This window comes from Sebastes umbrosus, chromosome 3 (genome assembly GCF_015220745.1).
Source record: "Sebastes umbrosus isolate fSebUmb1 chromosome 3, fSebUmb1.pri, whole genome shotgun sequence".
Classification (NCBI taxonomy): Eukaryota; Metazoa; Chordata; class Actinopteri; order Perciformes; family Sebastidae; genus Sebastes; species Sebastes umbrosus.
Genome location: NC_051271.1, coordinates 13,669,548 through 13,676,531, shown reverse-complemented (window position 1 = coordinate 13,676,531; position 6,984 = coordinate 13,669,548). Strand labels below are relative to the sequence as shown.

General features: G+C 40.0%; 1 long non-coding RNA gene across 1 annotated transcript; it reads right to left on the bottom strand.

Moving 5' to 3' along the window:
* Positions 1 to 5,503: 5,503 nt before the first annotated feature.
* On the bottom strand, positions 5,504 to 6,538 carry LOC119484482. Its single transcript, XR_005206023.1, has 3 exons — positions 6,375 to 6,538; positions 5,733 to 5,797; positions 5,504 to 5,643 (listed from the first exon to the last, which is right to left on the bottom strand). It is a non-coding gene; the product is annotated as an uncharacterized LOC119484482 (long non-coding RNA).
* Positions 6,539 to 6,984: the final 446 nt, after the last annotated feature.

The window sequence follows — 6,984 nt, the reverse complement described above, 5'->3', positions numbered from 1 at the left end:
TAGTTGGGGAAACAAGTTAAGTGCCAACCAATTGGGTTACCTGCACTGGGACGTTTAGGTACTATTTGTGCAACGATCTGGCTTGCCTTACAATAGCCTAAAGCCTGCAGGCTGTATTTTTGTATTCTATTCATTTGTTGATTTTCAATGAAACCCTTTATACCCATTTCTTTTAGTGTATTTTATTTGGAAAAACTTTAAAGGAGGGTAAAAGGAAAAGCAAAACCAATATTTCAGTTTCCTTAATTGTTTGTTATTATAGAGGCATTTGTTCATTATTGAAGAGGTATTTGTTCATTATTATTATTAAGAAGGCATTTTATTTTATATTATTATGTGGATGGGAACTGTTTTTCAGTCTTCTGACTGAACAACTAAAGTCTGGGGAACTCAGTACCGCCACATTATTGGCAACCACGAAGGGACACGTAACACAAAGCATAATCTTTCAATAAAGAGATTTAGTTTTGTGTCCCATCTTCTGATATCTATTTAGCAAGTGTATTTGAGTGTATATTTCTGAAATGTGTAGCTTGACTATTAGTCCAAATAATTACTAGTGACCATCCATCATGCCTTGGGAAGATCCAGACATTACAATGACCGCATTGGAACCGTCGCTAGCGGAATTGGAATCCGAGCTTTCTTTAAATGTTAGCTTGGATATGCCTGTAGTTGGGCAGGAGGTGCACTTACTGGATGATGATGATGATGAAGAGGGATGGGTAGATGCTCCAGTAGAACCACAATTGTCTGTGGACACTCATCCTCTTTTGGCTTTAGAGGGCTTATTACTTCCGCCTTCATCCCCAGTTCCTGTAGCTCCTCCCACCCAGGAACACTCAGATTCGGATTTAGTTATTTTTGCTAATGCTGTAGAGTCGATGAAACTTGTGTTTAAAAATACAGTGGATTGGCAGCGTGAGTGGCTGTCAAACATTTCAAAGGGCATACCCATCGATAAAGCTCTAAAAATGTGTACTACTCTCATAACAAATGTGGTGGAGAAAGCAAGTAACCATTTGCTCGCAGAAGTAAGGGATTTTGGTTCAAAGTGCATAAATGCCATTCAGTGGAATGCACAACAAACACAGTCTGAGTTCCAAGAGTCCCTGATTACTGACCGTCAAAACTTGATGACCTCCATTACATCCGCGGTCACTGAAAACAAGGATGTACAACTTCTGGTGACCGAGGTGCATACATTGCAACAGCAGGTGGGTTCAGTGCAGGCTACCCTTGAGTCTCTTGTGCGTCAACAGTGTGCACTCAATTCTCAGGTCAATTCAATACATAAGCGAGAGGAATGGGTCCTTAAAGAAGCAGTCACACCTGTTGCAGTTTCGTCTCAAGCACACACATATCCTGTTTCTCCAGTTGTTAAAAATGTGGTTTTGTTGCCTACCTCCGCACCTGTGGGAGTTCCTTCAGATTGCTCAGGAGCTGCTGCTCCTAAGGGTGAAATTTTCCAGGATGATGGTTGTAGAGTGACTGATGGCAAACTTCCAATTAAGATGTTTTTCCCTTGCTGTGGCGGGCCTCAGGATGAGAAAGATCCTTTGGTGTATTTGCAAAGATGCAGTGACTTCCTGTCTCTGAAACCACTTACTCATGGTGAGATCCTAGCGACCATGAGAAGTGTATTGCATGGTTCTGCACGTGATTGGTGGGAGACTGTTAGGGAGAAAATCCTCTTTCAATTAATAATCAATTAAAGGGGCTCCATGTAAGAATCAGAAATTGCTTGTAACAGTGACACCTGTGGCCGTTAAGTCAACGACAGTCAGCAGCCGGTTGCTTGCGCTTGTGCTCGTACTATGAAGATGCAAGCGAGCATCGGCGATAACAGTGAGACGACACACACTAGACTGAACGGGATTGACAGCTAAAACCACAATATCACTATATTTCACTTAAATTTACTTGGCAGTTGAGTACCTTGCCAGGTATTAATATTTCTATCTTTGGACAGATTTTGGCACTGCGATAACATCACAACCGTACAAGATCCAGTCATGAAACTGTGGCAGCTGCCAATTCTCTGGTGTTTGCTGTTGTTTCCCTTTTCCCTGGTGTTTTTTTGGTTGAGTTGCTGAGTGATTAGAGGGTTATTCAGTTCACCTGTTGCGCAGGGTGTGGGGACTGGCTCTTAAATGATAGTTGAGAGCAGCTTGGTGCATTCCCCTCTTGGCCAATCAGGGTGTAACGACGCCCTTTCTGTAGGGCTTAAAAGAGGAGGGAAACTGCACACCCAGTGTCATTCTGATCTCTCCTTCACTCAATGCAACATGTGTTATCAGCTTTACCAGAAACTCTGGTCTGTTTTGGGCCCTTTTGGGATTCTGTGATCTTTGTGTTTTGTTTGTTGAGAGTGTTGACTCTCCTAGTTGGGGAAACAAGTTAAGTGCCAACCAATTGGGTTACCTGCACTGGGATGTTTAGGTCCTATTTGTGCAACGATCTGGCTTGCCTTACAATAGCCTAACGCCTGCAGGCTGTATTTTTGTATTCTATTCATTTGTTGATTTTCAATGAAACCCTTTATACCCATTTCTTTTAGTGTATTTTATTTGGGAAAACTTTAAAGGAGGGTAAAAGGAAAAGCAAAACCAATATTTCAGTTTCCTTAATTGTTTGTTATTATAGAGGCATTTGTTCATTATTATTATTAAGAAGGCATTTTATTTTATATTATTATGTGGATGGGAACTGTTTTTCAGTCTTCTGACTGAACAACTAAAGTCTGGGGGACTCAGTACTGCCACAAAACTATACAGGTGTATAATTGAGATAAATAAAATGAAGGCCGAGTTCGAAGATAGGAGTGGTCTGAGTAAGGGCGCCTTCAGTAGGGGGGTAGGAAGTGGGTGGGGTCCGTTGGCCACACCATTCTACGCCCCTAGTCTGATTTGGTTTTGCAGCTGGTGTGATTCCATCGCAATAAGTTCTCTTGTGTTCTCTGTATCTCATACACAGCCTGTGGTCACCAGTGGCTTAGGCAGAAATCACAGTGTGGATGCAGTGGAAATCAGGCCCAGCTCGTCCAGGATCAAACAGCTACTTAAAGGGACTATTTGTAACTTTCAGAAATGCTTATTAACAGAGACACTTGTGGCTGTGAAATCAACGAAAATCAGCGTCGGGCTCACGCTTGCTCGCTCTAAATATACCTGAACGAGCATCGCTCAAAACAGTGAGGAGACAATCGTCAGCTAAAACCACAATATCACTCTATATTTCAGCTGCTTGGCAATAATGTTAGCTGACCAGACGAAGGTCTCTCCAAGAACATGATTTAGATCTGATCCTAGTGTTGGCTTTTCCTGTCTCAGTGCAGGCTGAGGCAGCGGGGCTCTGCAGCGTGTCTCTCTGCTCTCTCCGCCCGAAGCCAGAGGTGGAGCGAGCTGAGCGAGAACGCGCGCGCTGTCTGAGTGAAGGCAAGCAGGCAGAGGAGGAGAGGCAGCGGACACACGCGAATGCGGATATGCGAGCGCGCATGTTTCCCGACCCAGTACATTTATACGCTTAAAAGTTACAAACAGTCCCTTTAATAGGTTCTGAAACGCAAATGTTAACCAAAATAGGCCATTATAACTATACTTAACTGAATCCACCACAGTTTAATCATACAAGCCTTATACATCATCATCATCATCATCAGAGGTAATGTTACAGGCACCAACAAGATGAACATTAACAGCATCACATAGCCTGGCAGGACGGCCACATATTCACACACACACTGCCGACAGACGCAACAGCATTATTAATCAAGCATATGGTACACCAGCACCAATAAGCCCAGTAACGTTCAGTCTTTACATAACTGGTATATAGCAAATCCAAAACACCACTGATTCTAAATGTTCAAATTTGCCATTTCGCTGACCTATTAATGTAAAATGTTTTCTTATGTAAAAAAAGAGAGACAAAAAGAACAACTTGAAAAACAACAGGGTTATTTCAAAGGTAATAATTTAATACTTTATTGATTAACAAAGATACACATATTTATTATTCCCCTTCTCATAGAGGAAAAAACTGTATTCAATTCAAGTGTTAATCAATTACAATCAATCTTTCTACATTTTATGATCGTACCCAGACATTTTTAAATGTATTCAGTAATCCACTTACCACACTATTCACTTGATACTGAATGATTCTGCAAAACCCAACATTATGTTTAATGGCAACTTATTTGAATGATCAATGACAATATTGTTGTCTTATAATATTCACGTAGCAAATATGCTGTCATTAAGGTAAACTTCCTAAAGCTACATGGTTATGGTTAGAGAAAGATCTTCTTCATGGTTAAATATGTCTAAAAGTAATGGTGGGTATCAGATGTGATATGAATCATTGGTCTTCAGCATCAAGATCAGGTTACCTCCATACCCTTAGCTTTTTTTTTTTTTAAAGTTATTTTTTTGGGGGCATTTTCCATTTTATTGAGAGGACAGTGGATAGAGTCTTGGAAAGGGGGGAGAGAGAGAGTGGATGCGGAAAGGGCCACAGGCCGGATTCGAACCCGGGCCGCCGCGGTCAGGACCAAGCCTTGATACATGGACGCCCGCTCTACCAACTGAGCTAACCCAGGTGCCCACCCTTAGCTTTTGGCACCACACTTAACTGCACACTTCTTCCTTCATTCACACTTAACAATGGCATTGGATGTAACTTGTGTCCTGCGTTTAATTGGAAAGAAATATGTTGTACATTATCCTCTGTGTATTTGCAATGTTTAATTGCTAACAATTCCCCATAAAAATAGCATATAAAGAAGCATTTACAAACCAAACATATTGAATGGCATCTGCTACAAAAATGCCAAGAAAAAGTATCAAATTTGGTGTTTTTGATTACTTACAATCTTAATGATTAGATTTTCAATAAAATGATATTGGAACAAAAGTGATTGTAACATCAAATATGGAAAATACTGAAAAACAGTCTCAATCTTTGACACACAGTGCACGTCTTTTTACCACACGGCATTATATTGGTAAATTTCATTATGCACACTTGTTATATCTTCTTTTTTTTTGGTTCGTAAGTACATCGTTTTTTCCCCCACACTTGATAGCATAGAATAAGCTATTGACCAAGTCAGTGCATCTGCCTTGGGTGTCGGTTATAAGTCCATCAAAATCTGTGCCAAAGCCAGCAGTGTTAGTGAAAAGACTGCCAGTGAGCCCATTGTGGGCCGTGGAGGACTGCTTGATGTTGATGTTGATGTTGACTCTGAAATATTAGAAAAAGCAGAGGTTGTAGTCAGTAAAATTATCTGAAGTGAAAGTAACTTCACAAGTTCAAAAAACAGTCTTTAAAAGTAAGCTACATCCCAACCTTGAGCCCACATTGTACTTTCATATTTAAAAATGACCAGAGAATTACAAATATGTTATCGTGACATGTATTTAGTTATTTAACAGATTAAAATATGTAAACAATAAATTCATAAAGTTTGACTTTTAAGCCTCCAATAACTTACGTGCAGAAACGCTGGTGGATATAACGTTCAGGGAGGAAGAAGGGCTTGTAAGCGCATTGGTGAATTCTAAAGTTACATTGCTTGCTGAAGGAACTGAGTTTTTATCTTTGAACACAAGGGTCGAGTCGACAACCACTGATCCATTCCTACAGTGACAAAGAGAGAAAGCATTTTAAAAGTAGGTAAAAGGCAAATGTCTGGCAAAACTTAGTCAGTTATTGAAATTCAGTCTTACGTTAGTGCGTTAACGATGGAGCGAAGGAAAGATGGTCCATACACATTTGCACCCACTCCGTTTAGCTGAAAGACAACATGACAAAAACAATACATAAATACAACATATGTCTGCAAGCACCAATGAACAGCTTACTACAAATGCAAGTTCCCTGATTGCCTTGCAAGACAGGGATGTGACTATGGTTTGAAGACAATGGCGATTGAGCCACAATGGGATCTGGGCTCACTTTAGGGGACGTAACTAACTTGCAGCCAGTGAGAACAGAAAAAGAAATACCTTCCAATATAATGCAATAATCACTGTGTGCATTATGGAAATGTATATATTAAATTCTTAAAACATGGCTGCTGTATACTGTATTCAAATACGCTGTAACATTGGCTTTTGTTGTTTCCGTAGGAAAGTTATGGGGACAGACTAAATGATTAATGTACATCAATGCGAAAGTATAACATGAGTGTTCCTATATTCTGTGTGCACGCTGATAAGAGCTTTTTCCCAAAATAAAATATTTGCTGATTATTTGCAGTTAAATTTAGAAGATGCTTCTCTGTCTAATGATGCCCATGGAATATTATTGTTACAAAATAAAATCACAATTTATTTGCAGTACACTGTTACAGTGCAAAGACATCTTACCTCTTTGACCACCTTTGCGACTAAAATCTGATACGCCTCTGAGGATGAGTTGGAGAGATCTGATGAGAATGTTTGGTTGAGACTAAACTTAAGGTCGACAGTTCCTTCACTGGATGTAGGAGGATCTGTTGATGCAGTGGTGGTGGTTTCTGTGGTTGTAGCAGTTGTTGTAGTTGTAGTTGTTGCAGCGGTGGAAGCAGCAGAAGAAGAAGAGGCTGTACAAATACCAATGGGTTATCAATTATTATGGCACTGTAATATGCATGTAATTTAAACAGATTGATGAACAGATTGATTCAATTAGATTTTTAAATTTCCAATTACTTACTTGCATTAACAGTGCCTGATATAATGTTCAGGGAGGTAGAGCTGCTCGTAAATACACTGCGGAGTTCTGTAGTTGCATTGCTTACTGAGGGAACTGAGCTGTCATCATTGAACACAAGCGTCGTGTCGACAACCACTGATCCACTCCTTTAATGAAAAAGAGAAAAAGCAACACTTTTAAACAGCAAGTGACTGGCAAATGTGCAGAAAAATATAAGCAAGTGATTGACATTGAATCTTACGTGAATGAGTTAACAATTGAGCGTCTGTAAGATGATCCATA